Genomic DNA, 20,041 nt, shown 5'->3' with positions numbered 1-20,041 from the left:
GGTAATGTTTGGATGTAACATCCTTACGGGCCTGGACCATAGTGGATATAACCTTGGATGGGAGACCCTTTCTAGTTAAAATCTCCCTCTCAATTTCCAAGCCATTAAACGTAGGTAAACGTGTAAGTCTGGATAGACAAACGGTACCTGCTGAAGAAGTAGAGGCAGAGGCCAGGGTTCATCCTGAGCCAGAGTCAGGAGGTCCGCATACCAGACCCGTCGAGGCCAATCTGGGGCAACCAGAATTGCCTGAACTCTTTCCTTTTTTATTCTTTTTAAAACTCTTGGAAGAGGAGGAAACAGGTACACAAAGTGGTTAGTCCATTGTGTCAACAGAGCGCCTACCGCTATCGCTTGTGGATCCCTCATTCTGGAGCAGTAACAACGGAGCTTCTTGTTGAGACGAGAAGCCATCAGGTCTATTTGTGGACAGCCCTACCGGTGAATCAGTTGTTGAAACACCTGAGGGTGAAGGCCCCATTCCCCCGGATGGAGGTCGTGCCTGCTGTGGAAGTCCGCTTCCCAGTTGTCCACTCCTGGAATGTATATGACTGAGATGGCCCTTGCGTTGGCTTCCGCCCAGAGAAGTATTCTTGACACCTCTCGCATTGCGGCCCTGCTTCTTGTTCCTCCCTGTCGATTGATGTACGCCACTGCCGTGGCGTTGTCCGACTGCACCTAGATAGCCTGATTCCGAAAGGAGGTATGAGGCTTGCAGGAGTTCCAGGATGTTGATTGAAAGTGAAGATTCCTGACACGACCATTTCCCCCGGAACTGTGCCCCCTAGGTCACAGCACCCCAACCCCGGAGGCTGGCATTCGTCGTTTACAGAGTCCAAGAGTGGATATTGAAACTTTGACCCTCCACCAGATGGGAGACTTGTAGTCACCATAGTAGGGATAGCCTTGCTTTCGGCGACAGAGTTATAGTCTGATGCATGTGCAGGTGAGAACCCGACCATTTGTCCAACAGATCCAATTGGAATGGCCGTGCATGAAACCTGCCGTACTGTATCGCCTCGTAAGAGGCTACCATCTTGCCCAGCAAGTGAATGCAAAGATGAATTGAGATCCTGTGTGGTTTTAAAACCAAGTGGACCATAGACTGAATTGTCAAGGCCTTGTCCAATGGAAGGTAAACCTTCTGAGACACTGTATCCAGGATCATTCCCAGGAACTGAATTCTCTGCGATAGTTCCAGGTGAGATTTCTTGAAATTGAGAACCCATCTGTGATCTGTAAGTAGACGAGTAGTCAAGTTGATGCTGCACAGCAGTTGTTCCCGGGACATAGCCTTTATCAGGAGATCGTCCAGGTACGGGATTATGTTGATACCCATCATACGCAACTGCAGCATCATCTCTGCCATGACTTTCGTAAATACCCTTGGGGCTGCGGAGAGACCAAAGGGTAAGGCCTGAAACTGGAAGTGGTGGTCCAGTACAGCGAACCGTAGGAACGCCTGATGAGGTGGCCATATTGGGATATGCAGGTATGCATCCTTGACATCCAGGCATACCAGGAACTCCCCCTCCTCGAGACTTGCTATCACTGCTCTCAGTGAGTCCATCTTGAATTTGAACTCTCGAAGATAAGGGTTCAGGGATTTGAGGTTCAGGATCGGCCATACAGAGCCGTCCGGTTTCGGGACTGCAAAGAGGTTTGAATAAAACCCCTTTGAGTGGAGTTGAGGAGGTACTGGAACAATAACTCCTGCTGAAAACAGTTTTTGAACTGCCTCTTGCAAGGTAACCCTTGCTATAGGTGAAGCTGGTAAGCCCGACCTGAAGAATCTGAGAGGAGGGAGTTCCTGGAATTCCAGACGGTACCCTTGGGATACGAGATCCCTCACCCAAGGATCCCGTCAGGATTCTGCCCATATGTGGGCAAAGTGTTGAAGGCGAGCACCTACCTGAAAATCGCTTTGCTGCTGGGGCCACCCATCATGTGGAGGGCTTTGTGGAAGAGGATCTGGAGGCCTGGTCCGAAGTTCCAGCAGCGCTGGTTTACAGGCCTTACCGTGAGTTCCTCTAGCAGCATTGGAGGCACCTCTTGCTCTGCCTCGAAATCTGGCCACACGAAAGGACTGCAGAGAGGGCCCAGGATAGGGACGTCTAGCAGGTGGCGCAACAGACGGCAGATATGTAGATTTACCTGCAGTCGCCTGAGATATCCACTTGTTCAGTTCTTCCCCAAACAAGGCATCACCTGTAAAAGGAAGATTCTCTACCCCTTTCTTAGACTCAGCATCTGCTGACTATTGTCGCAGCCACAGGGCTGACCATTGTCACAGCCCCAGGATACCACCATAGCCGAGGTACGGCCGTTAATGATACACAGTTCCTTAACAGCCTCACTCATGAAGTTTGCAGTATCTTGGATATGTTGAAGTAGTGTAACTATCTCCTCCTGCGGTAGTGTATGCAACCCTTTTAAAATAATATCAGACCATTTGACCATGGCTCTGGAAATCCAGCCGCACACTACGGTAGGGCGTTGGGCTACACCGGCTGCAGAATAAATAGACTTAAGAGTAGTCTCCGTTTTGCGATCGGCAGGCTCTTTGAGAGAAATGGCCCCAGGTACAGGTAGTACAATTTTACGTGACAGCCTGGACACAGACGTATCCACTGTCAGGGGTTTTTCCCAGATTTTGCTATCCTCTATAGGAAACGGGAAGGAAGTTAGTACCCATTTAGGAGTGACAATTTTATGGTCAGGATTTAACCATGCAGCCTTTGCCAGAGAATCTAATTCCTTAGAAACTGGGAAAGTTGCAGAGGATTTTGGTTTTTACGTTAAAAAAATGCAATTCCTCTCTAGGTTCTGCTTAATTGTGAGGAATATTGAGAACTTCCCTAATAGCAAAAATTAGGTCCTCAACTTCCGGGGACAGGGAATTATCCTCGTCCGCCCCTAACTCATCCTCATCTAATTCGGGTAATTCAGAATCAGAGTCAGACAGCAATATCTGTGGGAGAGTGCGTTTATGAGAGACCAACAGGGGTGGGGCTGAGGAACCCGTCTGTGGCCACTATTGGTTAACATGAATGTGTCGATTTACTGTTTCAGGGTAATTTACATCACAGCGGTAAAACCGCTGCTACTGTGCTCCCCGCTTCACTATAACCCCCTGGTACAAGTTATCGTTGGTGATACAGTGGGTCCTGTGGAGGAGCAGCCCGCATGCAGCCTGAACAGCAGATGCAGAAACAGGAAATTACGCCTCAGAGCCTCTGGTCCCGCTCTCCGGGAAGCCCCGCCCCCGGAATGGCACGCGGTCCCTCTAAGTTATTTATACTGGCATCTCCTTAATATAATAATAAAACGTGTGTGGAACCCCTCTTTTTTTATGTAGTCGCCAGTGTGGGTACTCAGTGGGCACCACAGCCCGTAGCTGAGTGATCTCTGTCCCTTAATGCCGCCATTTGCGCCTGGGACCCGCTAACTGGGACCCCGGCGTATAACTCACCTAACCGCGTCTTCGGCATCTGTTAGGGGGGGTGGCATGCTGCCGGGGAGGGCTCAAACCCGAGGGGTATGAGAACAGCACCTCAGGAGCTCAGTGTCCTGTCAGCGGGGATACGAACCAGTAACTCTAAGGAAGTAGGTTTGGTCCCCCCCCCCCCAAGTCCCACGACGCAACAGAATGCACCCGGCTCCTTGGGCACATATTTCTAAACTGAGTCTGCTAGGAGGGGCATAAAGGGGAGGAGCCAGCACACACTATTAATTTCTTAAAGTGCCAGGCTCCAGTGGACCCGATCTATACCACATGGTAATCTTCAACTCCCAGTATCCACTAGAACGTTAGAGAAACATACATGTACAGTATATCACAGCCGCTGTGCAGAACCCGGAACTTGCCATTAGGAAACCCTAACCTGACAGGATTCCGACAGCCGGCATCCCGATCGCTTGTATGCTCATCGGATCCTCTGGTGATAGTGTAAACCAAGGGTGTAGATCAGGGGTGGCCAGACTTTTGGAGTCGGCGATCTACTTTGAAAGCTGAAAAGCTTTTATGATCTACCTAGGTGGGATAAAAAAGGGGCGTGACATAACAAAAAGTGGGCGTGATATAACAAAAGTGGGCGTGGTATAACAAAAAAAGGGACGTAGCCTTGCTGCACAGAGTGTAATGACTGTCTCGCACGAAATAACACATTGGCCCCCACAGGTAAAAACCTCAAACACATATGCTCCCACAGTGCCAGATACACATATGCCCCCACAGTGCCATGTGCCCACAGTGCCAGATATGCCCCCACAGTGCCAGATATGACCCCACAGCGCTAGATATGACCCCACAGTGCCAGATACAGATATGCCCCCACAGTGCCATGTGCCCACAGTGCCAGATATGCCCCCACAGTGACAGATATTACCCCACAGTGCCAGATACAGATATGCCCCCACAGTGCCATGCCCCCACAGTGCCACATATGACCCCACAGTGCCACATATGCCCCCACAGTGCCAGATACAGATATGCCCCCACAGTGCCACATATGACCCCACAGTGCCACATATGACCCCCACAGTGCCATGTGCCCACAGTGCCAGATATGCCCCCACAGTGCCAGATATGCCCCCACAGTGCCAGATACAGATATGCCCCCACAGTGCCACATATAACCCCACAGTGCCACATATGCCCCCAGTGCCAGATATGCCCACACAGTGCCAGATACAGATATGCCCCCACAGTGCCATGCCCCCACAGTGCCACATATGACCCCACAGTGCCACATATGCCCCCACAGTGCCAGATACAGATAAGCCCCCACAGTGCCACATATGCCCCCACAGTGCCAGATATGCACCCACAGTGCGATACAGATATGCCCCCACAGTGCCACATATGACCCCACAGTGCCAGATATGCCCCCACAGTGACAGATATGCCCCCACAGTCCAGATACAGATATGACCCCACAGTGCCATGTGCCCACAGTGCTAGATTTGCCCCCACAGTGCCAGATATGCCCCCACAGTGCCAGATACAGATATGCCCCCAGTGTCATGCCCCCACAGTGCCAGATATGCCCCCACAGTGCCAGATATGCCCCGACAGTGCTGCTCACCCTGTGTAGAGAGCGCAACGCGTGCTTCTCCTGCCTGCCGCCCTGCCCCTCAGTCTGGTCTCCAGCGGTGACGGCAGCGTGTATATCTCAAATCAGGCGCCGGTCCGCGAGCTCATTGGCTAACGAACCAGCGCCTGATTTGAGCTATACACTCCGCCGTCACTGCCGGAGACCAGACTGAGGGGCAAGGCGGCAGGAAGGAGAAGAGCGCGCTGCGCTCTACTCGCCTCGGGGGGATGGGCGGCGGATCGCGATCGACTGTTTGGCCACCCCTGGTGTAGATTATTAGATCTACAATAAAAAGGTCTACAGTCACTAGGTCTACCAATAATGGTAGACATGCATTAGGTCGACAGGGTCAAAAGGGCGACAGGATCAAAAGGTCGACATAGAATAGGTAGACAATAGAAAAGGTTGACAGGGTCAAAGGGTCGACATGGAAATGGTCGACACAAAAAAGGTAGACACAGATTATTATTATTATTTTTTTGGGGGGGGGGGGGGGGGGGGTTTGTCACTTTTCTGCCACAAACAAGCTTCATTAGTGTACTGAGTCCCTTTGCTTCAAGCAAAGTGCTGAGTAGGTTACTATTCCCAATCGTAGTCCACGTGGATAGTAAAGTATGAAACAGTTGAAAAAGATGGCTAAACAATAAAAAACTTGTGTTGACTAGTGTCCAGTCAACCTTTTGACCCTGTCGACCTTTCGAACTGTCTGTCTTTTACTTGTCAACCTTTTGACTATGTTGACCTAATGCATGTCTACCATTAGTGGTAGACCTATTGACTGTAGACCATTTTAGTGTCGATCTATAGACAGGATACTGTAAACCAATGTGTCCAAACTCTGAAATCTTCACTTTTTACAGTTTGCTACATAATATCACTGTAGTTCCCATTGATATTAATGGGGACTGTGGTCTGCAATGCTAATTAGCCTTTGCAGAAAACTTCTGGGAAATCCCCTGCATTAGGATATTAGTGCACGGCAACAATTCATAAAATAATGTAGAAAGGTATGTTTCTACATATGCGTATTAAAAATTGTTTGAAAAATAGGCAAATAGGCCCATAGTAATTATCAAGGAGGCTCGGGCTTCATAAGTCCTTTGAATGAATGCATGTTCAGTTTATTATGTTTAAAAGATTTGTATATATTGTATGTTTTTCCTTTACTGAGTAGTTGGAAAATGATTGGGAAAACGTAAGAGGCCACTGTGTGACTGTCATTGAATTTTGCTTAGTCAGCGTCAGACTTTGGTATATGCTGTATACTGTATCTATGCTAAGCACATAGCGATACCACACACTCACCTGATTGTGTGCCTTTATGACAATAGCAAATATGTACCAAGAGCTAGCAGAGGGCATTATTATGGCATGTATTGCTGTCTCTGCTCAGTCAGTGACGTCCTTAGGTCATGAGATTGTATTTTCTGGATAACTTAACCAACATCCAGGACGCAATTAACTAATTATCCGTCACATAAGCAGCGCTGCCCGCCAGCCAAATAACAGACGAGGCAGTGCCGGCACCCACCTACCGCCATCGTTACATATCTAATTGCACCTTAAATAATTATTAATAATCACGTGCTGCTAGGGAAGGGAAAGGATCCCCTGATCATTTGCTGCTCTCATCCATGTAACAGTGACGCAGGCAGCCTCCCCGCCCGGCCGCACTGCTCTGCACCCCGCACATATCGCGACTTCTGTCGGGATCTGAAGGGTGATAGGTGCGGGCCGGCGGTGACACTCCAGCACGGTTATCCCAACCTGCACCCAGCAGCAGCAGGAGAGAGGATGTAACGAAGTTAACTGCGGATTGATGGACTGCACCACCCAGAGGCAGGAGGGGGGGACATCTCACCGCACAGAATCCTCCGCCTCGTTCTGCCTCCATTCCCACAGCGGCAGTACAGCGCGCCGCCATATCCTTGGCAGTACCGCCCGAGCTCACTCCGCACCGGGGCATGTGAGCGGCACAGGAGCCGGGCTGCTGCCATTCCCGTGCCCTGACTCCCTCTCTCCCGCTGCCGACCTGTCCCCGCCCTCTCTCTCCCATAACAAGCGGCTGCTATCCCTGCTGCAGCCGGGCAGGCGAGCACCTCCGCAGTCCCCCTTCGTTGTTTGTTGTCCTTGTGCTGTTGGTTGCACGCCGTGACACCGGGGGCGGCAGAGATGGGGGGCAGCTGCTAACCGCTCACACGTCACCCCCCCCCCTGGAGGAACCCCGGAGCCCGGCATGAGGATGAGCGACGGGCACTGAGTAGCCCGCAGAGACCGCTTCATTCATCCTGCTGCTTGTAGGTATAGTGTATACTCCTACGTATTACATACAGTACATGGCACTGTACTCACCAGGGCTTAGACAGTGACTGCAGTCACAAGATTGTGCAGACTTATGTGTGTAAGATATTGCCCTTGCTTTCCTATACATGTATGTATATGTATGTTTATTATATATATATATATATATATATATATATATATATATATATATATATAATATCTCAGTAGAAGACGCTTTCTTGTAAATATCTGCAAACTGAATAGAAAATCTTAAAATAGTACAATACAAATATTAGTAGGCCTTGTTCCATTTGTGTGTAAGTACACTTATGAAAATGTCTCCTTGGTAATTAAATCTCAGTATGCATTACCCCATATATCATCATCTATATATGATTCATCTAGGAGTCATGCATTCCTATATCATTTACAACAATTCAGTATAATCCATTAATGGCAGCTCTCTTATGAATTTGTTTTTTGATGTCCTGCTCGGGTATGTGCTGCTAGTTGTGGTGTACATGCAGAAATTAAGCAATATTGTCATTAGAGGAATGCGTTCTTGTTGTGATTTTGCCAGTAAGGCTTTAGAAGACTTTAAATCTGTTATTCTTATGATGTTTCCGTAATGTATTTATTCCATCAATATGTTTTCCCGTACCATAGAAGGAATGCATAAGGCTAGACAACAGGTAATCTTTATCACATGCTCCACAGATAGTGGTTGCTACCAGCTTTTATTTGGCAGTGAGTGATGTTCCTTCGAAAAAAGCCATGCTATCTCTTATGAAAAAAATGAGTATATACTGTACAAATTCTCTCATACAGATACCGTAGTTCTGCATTAAAGGTCATGATTATATGCCAGTGTTACACCATGATTACAATGGTGGCTGCTTAGTTGTATATATTGTGCAGATATGTAGCCCTTAGGTGCTATATGGACTATTATTTCTCTTATATCAGTAATGTATGTTCTGTTTTCTACCAATGCTGAAAACCACTTTTATCCCAGTGCCACTTATCACTAGACCAGCATCCGAACAGTGACAAATATACTGTACAGCACAGCATATTAATCACACTAGGGTTAGAGGAGTCTCAAAATTGTACTGCACTTTTCCAGATGGACTTATGCATCATTGTAATTTCTATATACAAATATTTCTGACTTGGTTATGGGTTGAGATTTTTTTTTGTTTAATTCTAATTATTTGAATATTAAAAGCATTTCAATAAAGTGATCAGAAGCTCTGAAAAATAATTGATAATGAAGTACTAATTTAGTTGTTTCCAGAGATCATTTTATAGTAAGTAAACATTAGCAATGTACACACAACTGTATAACATCTACAGTAAACCGGCATTTCATGCAAGGTGTGTGCACAGCATATAAATATCGCTGTGTCATAGATTTGCACTGGTATCTGATTAAAGCAATCCGATCGTTCTCTCACCCACCCCCCACCTGCCCATTCTTCCTGGAAGAGGAGGGGGTGGCTCTCACTGGTATCCTGTCTCCTTGTGTCTTGTTAGTGGATTCCACAGGATTTTCTGAAGGATGCCAATGAGAAGATGAAAGACCTCAGTTACAATACCTGCTTTACAGGAGAGGCCTGCTATGATCTGCAGATTTAAAATGGTCCAAAGAGCCTTGATCATTATTTAATGATTAATAATACTGATGATATAATGACATAACAGTAAATCAGAGTACATGCTCCACGTCATTATATTTCTTGTGTTTCTGAAATGCAAAATATTGTGAAAAAATATCTTTAGTATAAGCCTGTTTGATCTATGCTTAGACCGTTGTGTAGGTTCCTTTTCAATTCTTTACTGAATATGCATATTTACATTACTGTAAGGCAATTGAGTCATTCATTAGAATTAGTAAATTAATCCTTATTGGGAGGACAAATCTTGGGAGAACAATCAGTAATATGAATACTGTTTCTTTCCACAAGAACAGTGTGGCTACCTCTAGGAACAGTGCAATGTTTATACAGCCTCTGCTCATTTTTATGTTCAGCATTTATTTTAATATGGAATTGCTCAACAACTCTCTGCCTGCTTTTAAGGTGTTTCTCTGCCAAATGTGGTCTGTACTGGTTTAGGTGTATTCTACGCTTGTTTGTTGCTAGAAGATAGTGAGTTCTGTTATTCCCAAACATCAATGTGTGCTCAACATTTCATTTAAGTTAGATTGTTAAAAATGTAAAAGCTGGTAATCTGTCATTGCGTTTAATAATGTACTGGACTTCCATGATTTTAGGTTTGTCTTTCTAAAATAAATACATGGATGGCTGTGGGTTTTTTTTTTTTTGTGTGTGTGCTTCTGATTTATGTATATTTATACTCTGCTTACTTTGATATTTACACACATGATTTATGTTTTTTTTTTTCTTTTATCCATTAATTTAATTTATTTAATGTTTTATGCAGTATCTATTTGGACTGCCAAATGGCGAGTGGAGTCTTCCATGGTTCAAAACACTTTACTTGACTTAATGAACTCCCTCGCTAGCCACAACTATGGCACAAATATTTTACAAACAAATGTTTCATACATTCAAACATGTGGTCTCAGGAGCTCAATCTGCTTCTATGTTCTATGCAGTTCCTGGTCCTGACTACACATGTGCCTGCTGTGAGCACCTGTGTCTTTTGTGTGACTTAACATGTTATTTTATTTACTAAAGGAAAATGAAAGCAAAAAAACATTTCTGTGTTTGTGTTTCTATACAAAGTAATGGAAACACCTGTGATTTCAACAGAAAGGGTTTATTAATATGGTGTTTGGTTGCCATTAATACAGCCTATGGAATAGTTCCATTCTTCTAACAGGACAGCTCAGTGATGATAGCAGAGGGAATCTATTTCTCACTCTTGCTTCCAAAACTGACCACAGTAGCTCAACTCTATGCAAGTCTGGCTATTGTGCTGCCAACTGGAGATGTTGATCTTCATCTTGATGTACTTGAAACCAGCATAAAGCATCTGCATCGATTTCTATAGCAGTATCTGTTGCTGGGGGAAAAAAAAATATGCGAGTGGATTCATCGGGTCATCTATGTTAATAACATAACGACTGGCTTTAATGGGAGCTAAGGAATACCAGGATATTGTTGCTAAGACATCCCATCTCAATGTTCATCTGTACCAGACCCTCAGGAATACCGATATATTGGCACGTCGCTGTGTGTGTGTACAGGCGGTCGACCGACCGCCTGTACACATGCTGCTGCAGCCTGCGGTGATTGACAGCTGAACTGGGCGGGCGTGTGCTCAACACACTGCCTGATCCGTTCATAGATATATCTGCCGATCAACTGATTGGCAGATATATCTATCAGTGTGTACCCACCATAAGTTAGGGGCTTTGTTTTGCAAACCGCTTTTTCTTGTCTTAAATAATGATAGAGCAGTTCTCCGTACGGTTTCTATGTTTCAGCCTAAAGTTATTTTGGCTTTTCACTTTAAACCAGGAAATTCTTTTCTCATACGTCCTAGAGCAAGGGTGGCCAGACTTTTGGAGTTGGTGATCTACTTTGAAAGCTGAAAAGCTTTAGTGATCTACCTAGGTGGGACAATAGTGTGTGTGCCTGAACAAGGAGGTGTGGCATAACAAAAAGGGGGTGTGACCTCCTCGATGCACAGGATGTAGGGACTGTCTCACCTGAAATAAAAAATTGGCCCCCCCACAGGTAAAACTTCAAACACATTGACCCCCACACAGTAATAAAAACACATTGACCCCCACACAGTAATAAAAACACATTGACCCCCACACAGTAATAAAAACACACTGACCCCTACACAAGTGTAAATACACACTGACCCCCACACAAGAGTAAAAACACATTGGCACCCACACAGTAGTAAAAACACATTGACCCCCACACAGTAGTAAAAACACATTGACCCCCACACAGTAGTAAAAACACACTGACTCCCGTACAGGAGAAAAAACACACTGATCCCTACACAGGAGTAAAAACACACTGACCTCCACACAGGAGTAAAAAAAAAATGGCCCCCACACAGTAGTAAAAATACATTGCCCCCAACAGTAGTAATAATATATTGCCCCATACAAGTCAAAAAATGAAAACATATATTAAATTGTCTCAGCCCTGCTCCTCCTCTCTCTCCCCCATATAACACTTTAATAACACTGCCAAATACTACTTACCAGGCAGGCAGCCAGGCAGAACAGCAGCTCCCTATGACAGCACGCCACGACAGGCAGGCCAGGCAGTTGAAGGAAGAGAAGCAGCGGCAGTGGGCTCTTCCCAGCGCACAGGTGACATCATGATGTCACTGGTGCGCTGCACTACTGGGAACTGGTTAAGTTTAGTTAAGTTGGTCGCGATCTACTGGTAGATCGCGATCTACCTTTTGGCCACCCCTATCCTAGAGGATGCTGTGGACTCCGTAAGGACCATGGGGTATAGAAGGGATCCGCAGGAGACATGGGCACACTATAAGACTTTGAATGGGTGTGAACTGGCTCCTCTCTCTATGCCCCTCCTCCAGACCTCAGACCTCAGTTAGACTCTGTGCCCAGGAGAGACTGGACACACACTAGGGGAGCTCTACTGAGTTTCTCTGAAAGACTTTGTTAGGTTTTTTATTTTCAGAAAGACCTGCTGGCTACAGGCTCTCTGCTTCGTGGGACTGAGGGGAGAGAAGTCAGACCTACTTCTTCTGAGTTAAGGGCTCTGCTTCTTAGGCTACTGGACACCATTAGCTCCAGAGGGTTCGATCACTTGGTGCGCCTAGCTGCTTGTTCCCGGAGCTGCGCCGTCACCCCCCTCACAGAAGCCAGAAGAAAGAAGCCGGGTGAGTATTAGAAGAACAGAAGACTTCAGTGACGGCAGAAGACTTCAGAGTCTCAGAGGTACCGCGCAGCGGTCGCGCTGCACGCCATTGCAACCATACACCAACGGCTCTACAAGGGTGCAGGGCGCAGGGGGGGGCGCCCGGGGCAGCAATATATCTCTCCATTGAGCCTGGCTAAACATGTATACAGGGCATAGGCACTGTATACGGACCCCTGCCAGCATAAAAAATGCTAAAATAATAGCAAGGCTGAAGCGCGTTGAGAAGGGGTGTGGCTTAGCCCTCACAACACGATACAGCGCCATTTTCTCCACGGTCCCCGCCAAAGCAATGTGTACAGTGTAATTGAAGGGGAGCACAGTGATTTAGTGCAGTATAGAATTAATTATAGCACTATCTTAGATAATGGGCATGTAGAGTTGTGTTTTCCCTGTCCGATATACCCACTATAGCTTTTTAGTGCACATGTGTCGACATGTGTGAGTGCTCTGTCACAAACAGATATGGGAATCTCTCGGTCGGCATCGCCGACTCCTGTTGATACTTGATTCAGTAGATGCAGTGTCAGCAGGTCGGTAGTTGTATGCTTTTTCAAAAGAAAACACTGTATGGGAGACACAGTAGTATGTGGGTGACCCTGTCGGCACCAACTGTTAGTACGAGGTGTAAATTAACATGCTGTAACTAACTTATACCTGTGTATATATATGTATATGTATGGTACGATTCCATGGACCTGTAGCTCGAACACAGACGTGGTAGTATTTGTGTGGAAGTGATATTAAAATTATATATGTATGCTTCCCTCGGACCCCTCGGGGGCGCAAGAATGTTATTTTGCCTGGTTACTACTCCCTGCTGTCGACGAATAATAGGTTTTCTGTCGACCATAAGGTTTCCTGGTTAGATCCACAACTTGGGCATTCAGTACATGGTCATACACATTCAGAACACATTAATGTCACTAGGGACCCGGCGGTTCAGGACAATCTGTATATGTATATGTGTAATATATATATATATATATATATATATATATATATATATATATATATATATATATATATATATTACAATATGTATATTCGTATTACGATTTCCAATGAACGCTGAAGTAAAAGTATACCTTCTCATGTGCTGGTCGCTTTGTTGATAAAGCTCTAGGTCGGCCGTGACGAGTTGATCTCAGGTTCTCACGAGGAGTCCGAGTGTTTATTCTTTTCCCGCCGCGGATAGAATACTGTGAAAGTCAACTCCTGGTCGGTACGGGGCCCTGTCACAAAGGATCGTATACAGAAAGCTAAGTGATATTTTATTTCTATGCTTTGAAGTTATTTGCATTACATGCGCATGGGGGAGTACTTGTATTCGGAAAGGCATCCGATAGAATTACCCTAGAGAGAGAGGGGATGTTTCTTATGTTGGTTCTTCTCTATAACATTACGGCAGGCTGCCGTGCGTCTGCAGTAGTTGTGGCCGGGGGAATGCTGAGGCTGACTCTGAGAGATACTGGAGTTTTTCCCTGTGACTGCGTACCGCTGTTTGGGGATGCCTCAGTTAAGTCAATCTCGGCGGATACCACTGGTAAGTCTACCTTCGTGAGTTAGATTCCCTCACAACGGTTGGTGATGCATTCTTTTGTGGGATGCAGTCATTTTAAGCGGTTCGATACCGTTCTTTTTTCCCTTTCTGTACAGATAGTGGAAGGTGAAAAGGTAAGAGCTCTGCAGCCTTGTTAGGTTCGCAGAAGCGGATATTGTCTTCTGTTTCTACCACATCCACCGCATGTCGCTGGGTCTATCTGGCTGGAGCCCACATCGGTGGGAACTCGTCTAATACTCTTCCGTCAGTTCGGGAATGGACTTGGACCTGGGAGTTAATAATAGAATCCAAAGGGGGACATACTGGAGTTTACAGATGATTCCCCTCACTAATTTTTCAAATAGATCTTACCGATTCCCCTCTGGAAGGGGAGGTAGTACGCAACGCCATACCAGAGTTGCGTCTGCAGTAGTTGTGATACGATTCGGCGTGCTCGTTCTACGGCTGGATTACCGTTACCGAAGTCGGTGGAGACCCAGTCTACTAGGAAGGTGGGCTCTTCTTGGGCGGATGCCCGAGGATTCTCGGCGGTTCAACTTTGCCGAGCGGCTACGTGGTCGGGTTCAAACACTTTTGCTAAGCTCCTACAGGTTTGATACCCTGGCTGCGGGGGGACCTCATGTTTGCTCAATCGGTGCTGCAGAGTTGTCCGCACTCTCCCGCCCGGTCTGGAGCTTTGGCATAAACCCCATGGTCCTTACGGAGTCCCCAGCATCCTCTAGGACGTATGAGAAAATAGGATTTTAATACCTACCGGTAAATCCTTTTCTCTTAGTCTGTAGAGGATGCTGGGCGCCCGTCCCAGTGCATACTGTGTCTGCAGTTATTGGTTATGGTTACACTCTTGTTGTGTTTCTTTTCTGTCAGGCTGTTGCTGACGTTGTTTATGCCATGGCATGCGGTATCTTTATTATTGGTTGGGTTGACACACAGGTTGTGTTACATATTCTCCCAGCATGTGGCTGTGTAATTTTTTCATGCCGTTGGCTGTTGTTCTGTTGATCACCACGTTCTGCGGTATGTTCGAGGTGTGAGCTGGTATGACACTCACTGTGTTCAAACAATAAATTCTTTCCTCGAAATGTCAGTCTCCCTGGGCACAGTTTTCTAACTGAGGTCTGGAGGAGGGGCATAGAGGGAGGAGCCAGTTCACACCCATTCACAGTCTTATAGTGTGCCCATGTCTCCTGCGGATCCCGTCTATACCCCATGGTCCTTACGGAGTCCCCAGCATCCTCTACGGACTACGAGAAAAGGATTTACTGGTAGGTATTAAAATCCTATTTCTCTGACGTCCTAGTGGATGCTGGGAACTCCGTAAGGACCATGGGGAATAGCGGGCTCCGAAGGAGGCTGGGCACTCTAGAAAGATCTTAGACTACCTGGTGTGCACTGGCTCCTCCCACTATGACCCTCCTCCAAGCCTCAGTTAGATTTCGTGCCCGGCCGAGGTTGGATGCACACTAGGGGCTCTCCTGAGCTCTTAGAAAGTAATAGTCTTAGATTTTTTTATTTTCAGTGAGACCTGCTGGCAACAGGCTCACTGCAGCGAGGGACTAAGGGGAGAAGAAGCGAACTCGCCTGCTTGCAGCCGGATTGGGCTTCTTAGGCTACTGGACACCATTAGCTCCAGAGGGATCGACCGCAGGCCCAGCCTTGATGTTCGGTCCCGGAGCCGCGCCGCCGTCCCCCTTACAGAGCCAGAAGCAAGAAGATGGTCCGGAAAATCGGCGGCATGAAGACTCTGTCTTCACCAAGGTAGCGCACAGCACTGCAGCTGTGCGCCATTGCTCCTCTCACACACTTCACACTTCGGTCACTGAGGGTGCAGGGCGCTGGGGGGGGCGCCCTGAGGCAGCAATAAAAACACCTTGGCTGGCTAAAATACCTCCAATATATGGCCCCAGGGGCTATATATGAGGTAAATACCCCTGCCAGAATTCCATAAAAAACGGGAGAATAGGCCGCGAAAAAGGGGCGGAGCCTATCTCCTCAGCACACTGGCGCCATTTTCCCTCACAGCTCCGCTGGAAGGAAGCTCCCTAGCTCTCCCCTGCAGTCTACAAAGGGTTAATAAAGAGAGGGGGGGCACTAACTTTAGGCGCAGTATACATTATATATAAAAACAGCAGCTATAGGGGACATAACTCAGTTAGTCCCTGCATTATATAGCGCTCTGGTGTGTGCTGGCATACTCTCACTCTGTCCCCCCAAAGGGCTTTTGTGGGTCCTGTCCTCGTTTAGAGCATTCCCTGTGTGTCTGCGTTGTGTCGGTACGGCTGTGTCGACATGTTGAATGAGGAGGCTTATATGGTGACGGAACAGAGGCCGATATATGTGATGTCGCCCCCTGTGGGGCCGACACCAGAGTGGATAGATAGGTAAAAGGTATTAACCGACAGTGTCAACTCCTTACGTAAAAGGGTGGATGACGTAACAGCTGTGGGACAGCCGACTTCGCAGCCCGCGCCTGCCCAGGCGTCTCAAAGGCCATCAGGGGCTCAAAAACGCCCGGTCTCTCAGATGGCAGACACAGATGTCGACACGGAGTCTGACTCCAGTGTCGACAAGGTGGAGACATATACACAATCCACTAGGAACATCCGTGACTTGATCCCGGCAATAAAAAATGTGTTATACATTTCTGACTTTAACCCAAGCACCTCTATAAATGGGTTTTAGGTTTGGGGAGAAAAAACAGGCAGTGTTTTGTTCCCCCATCAGATGAATAAATGAAGTGTGTGAAAAGCGTGGGTTCCCCCGTTAAGAAACTGGTAATTTATAAAAAGTTACTGATGGCGTACCCTTTCCCGCCAGGAGGATAAGTTACGCTGGGAGATATCCCCTAGGGTGGATAAGGCGCTCACACGTTTGTCAAAAAAGGTGGCACTGCCGTCTTAGGATACGGCCACTTTAATAGGTACCTGTTGATAAAAAACAGGAGGCTATCCTGAAGTCTGTATTTACACACTCAGGTACTAGACTGAGACCTGCAGATAGTGCTGCTGCAGCGTGGTCGGTGACCCTGTCAAACAGGGATACTAGTTGGCAAACATAAAAACATATTAAAGACGTCGTCTTATATATGGGGGATGCACAGAGGGATATTTTGCCGGCTGGCATCCAAAATAAATGTAATGTCCATTCTGTCAGGAGGGTATTAGAGACCTGTCACTGGACAGGTGATGCTGACTTAAAAAGCGCATAGAGAGCCTTATAAGGGTGAGGAATTATTTGGGGATGGTCTCTGGGACCTCGTATCCACAGCAACTGCTGGGAAGAAATAATTTTACCTCCGGTTTCCTCACAGACAAAGGTACAGTCCTTTCGGCTTCAGAAAAGCAAGCGGGTCAAATGGCGCTTCCTTTCTGTACAGAGACCAGGGTAGAGGGAAAAAGCTGCACCAGTCAGCCTGTTCCCAGAATCAAGATTCTTCCCCCGCCTCCTGTGAGTACACACCATGACGCGGGTGCTCCACAGGTGTAGCCAGGTACGGTGGGGGGCCGTCTCAAAAATTTCAGCAATTAGTGGGCTCGCTCACAGGTGGATCCCTGTTTCTTTCAAGTAGTATTTCAGGGGTACAAGCTGGAATTCGAAATGTCTCCCCCCAGCCGTTTCCTAAAATATGCCTTGCTGACAACTCCCTCAGGCAGGGAGGCTGTGCTAGAGGCAATTAATAAGCGGTATTCCCAGCAGGTAATACTCAAGGTGCCCCTACTTCAACAAGGACGGGGTTACTATTCCACACGGGTTGGGGTACCGAAACCGCATGGTTCGGTGTGACCTATTTTATATTTAAAATCCTTGAACATAAAAAAAATTCAAGTTCAAGATGGAATCGCTCAGGGCGGTTATTGCAAGCCTGGACGAGGGGGATTACATGGTATCCCGGGACATCAAGGATGCTTACCTGCATGTCCCCATTTACCATCCTCGCCAGGAGTACCTCAGATTTGTGGTACAGGATAACCATTACCAAGTCCAGACACTGCCGTTTGGACTGTACATGGCACCGAGGGTGTTTTATCAAGGTAATGGCCGAAATGATGATACTCCTTCGAAAAAAGGGAGTTGTAATTATCCCGTACTTGGACAATCTCGTTATAAGGGCGAGGTCCAAGGAGCAGTTGGTAGTCGGGGTAGCACTATTTTGGAAAGTGCTACAACAGCATAGTTGGATTCTAAACAGTCCAAAGTCACAGCTGGTTCCTATGACACGTCTACTGTTCCTGGGGATGGTTCTGGACATAAACCAGAAATAGTGTTTCTCCCGGAGGAGAAAGCCAAGGAGTTGTCATCTCTAGTCAGAGACCTCCTGAAACCAAAATAGGTAGCGGTGCATCATTGCACGCGAGTCCTGGGAAAAATGGTAGCTTCCTACGAAGCAATCCCATTAGGCAGGTTCCATACAAGAACTTTTCAGAGGGACCTGTTGGACAAGTGGTCCGGATCGCATCTTCCGATGCATAGGCTGATAACCCTGTCTCCAAGGACCAGGGTATCTCTACTGTGGTGGCTGCAGAGTGCCCATCTTCAAGAGGGCCGCAGGTTCGGCATATAGGACTAGGTCCTAGTGACCATGGATTCCAGCCTTTGAGGCTGGGGGGCAGTCACACAGGGAAGAAACTTCCAGGGACTTTGGTCAAGTCAGGTTATGTCCCTACACATAAATATTCTGGATCTGAGGGCCATTTACAATGCCCTGAGGCCGGCAAGGCCTCTGCTTCAAAACCAGCCGGTACTGATCCAATCAGACAACATCACGGCAGTCGCCCATGTAAACCAACAGGGCGGCACAAGAAGCAGGATGGCGATGGCAGAAGCCACAAGGATTCTCCGATAGGCGGAAAATCATGTGTTAGCACTGTCAGCAGTGTTCATTCCCGGAGTGGACAACTGGGAAGCAGATCTTCTCAACAGACACGACCTCCACCCGGGAGAATGGGGACTTCCTCCAGAAGTCTTCCAATAGGATTGTACACCATTGGAAAAGGCCACAGGTGGACATGATGGCGTCCCGCCTCAACAAAAAGCTATAAAAGATATTGCACCAGGTCAAGGGACCCTCAGGCGATAGCTATGGACGCTCTGGTAACACCGTGGGTGTACCAGTCGGTTTATGTGTTCTCCCCTCTGCCTCTCATACCAAAGGTACTGAGAATAATAAGAAGGCGAGGAGTAAGAACGATACTCGTGGATGGCCAAGAAGAGCTTGGTACCCAGAACTTCAAGAATTTATATCAGAGGACCCATGGCCTCTGCCGCTCAGACAGGACCTGCGGCAGCAGGGGCCCTGTCTGCTCCAAGACTTACCGCGGCTGCGTTTGACGGCATGGCGGTTGAACGCCGGATCCTGAAGGAAAAGGGCATTCCGGAGGAAGTCATTCCTACGCTTACTAAAGCCAGGAAAGAGGTTACAGCAACTCATTATCACCGCATATGGCGAAAATATGTTGCATGGTGTGAGGCCGAAAGGGCCCCAACAGAGGAATTTCAACTAGGTCGATTTCTGCATTTCCTGCAAGCAGGAGTGACTATGGGCCTTAAATTGGGTTCCATTAAGGTACAGATCTCGTCTCTGTCGATTTTCTTTCAAAAAGAACTAGCTTCAGTACCTGAAGTTCAGACATTTATAAAAGGAGTGCTGCATAGTCAGCCCCCGTTTGTGCCTCCTGTGGCACCTTGGGATCTCAACGTGGTGTTGAGTTTCTTAAAATCACATTGGTTTGAACCACTAAAAACCGTGGATCTGAAATATCTCACGTGGAAGGTGGTTATGTTATTGGCCTTGGCTTCTGCCAGGCGAGTATCAGAATTGGCGGCTTTGTCTTGTAAAAGCCCTTATTTGATTTTCCATATGGATAGGGCAGAATTGAGGACTCGTCCCCAGTTTCTCCCAAAGGTGGTGTCAGCGTTTCACCTGAACCAGCCTATTGTGGTGCCTGCGGCTACTAGGGACTTGGAGGACTCCAAGTTGCTAGACGTTGTCAGGGCACTGAAAATATATGTTTCCAGAACGGCTAGAGTCAGAAAATCTGACTCGCTGTTTATCCTATATGCACCTAACAAGCTGGGTGCTCCTGCTTCTAAGCAGACTATTGCTCGTTGGATTTGTAGTACAATTCAGCTTGCACATACTGTGGCAGGCCTGCCACAGCCAAAATCTATCAATGCCCTTTCCACAAGGAAGGTGGGCTCATCTTGGGCGGCTGCCC

General features: G+C 47.2%; 2 protein-coding genes across 3 annotated transcripts in view; one reads left to right on the top strand and one right to left on the bottom strand.

The window, feature by feature from the left end:
* The window catches only part of LOC134909825 (uncharacterized), a 34,833-nt gene extending 28,399 nt beyond the window's left edge, over positions 1-6,434 (bottom strand). The window contains exon 1 of the mRNA XM_063917127.1: positions 6,402-6,434. The gene's annotated coding sequence lies outside the window, so the exon portion shown is untranslated. The remainder of the gene's footprint in view (positions 1-6,401) is intronic.
* A 180-nt stretch (positions 6,435-6,614) lies between these two features.
* The window catches only part of WASF1 (WASP family member 1), a 297,726-nt gene continuing 284,299 nt past the window's right edge, over positions 6,615-20,041 (top strand). Inside the window, exon 1 of one of the 2 annotated variants that reach the window (XM_063917125.1) lies at positions 6,615-7,397. The gene's annotated coding sequence lies outside the window, so the exon portion shown is untranslated. The remainder of the gene's footprint in view (positions 7,398-20,041) is intronic. The other variant, XM_063917124.1, reaches the window with a different exon arrangement.

Source organism: Pseudophryne corroboree, chromosome 4, assembly GCF_028390025.1.
Source record: "Pseudophryne corroboree isolate aPseCor3 chromosome 4, aPseCor3.hap2, whole genome shotgun sequence".
NCBI lineage: Eukaryota > Metazoa > Chordata > Amphibia > Anura > Myobatrachidae > Pseudophryne > Pseudophryne corroboree.
The sequence above is the reverse complement of the archived record's forward strand: the minus strand, read 5'-3'. Positions and strand labels throughout refer to the sequence as shown.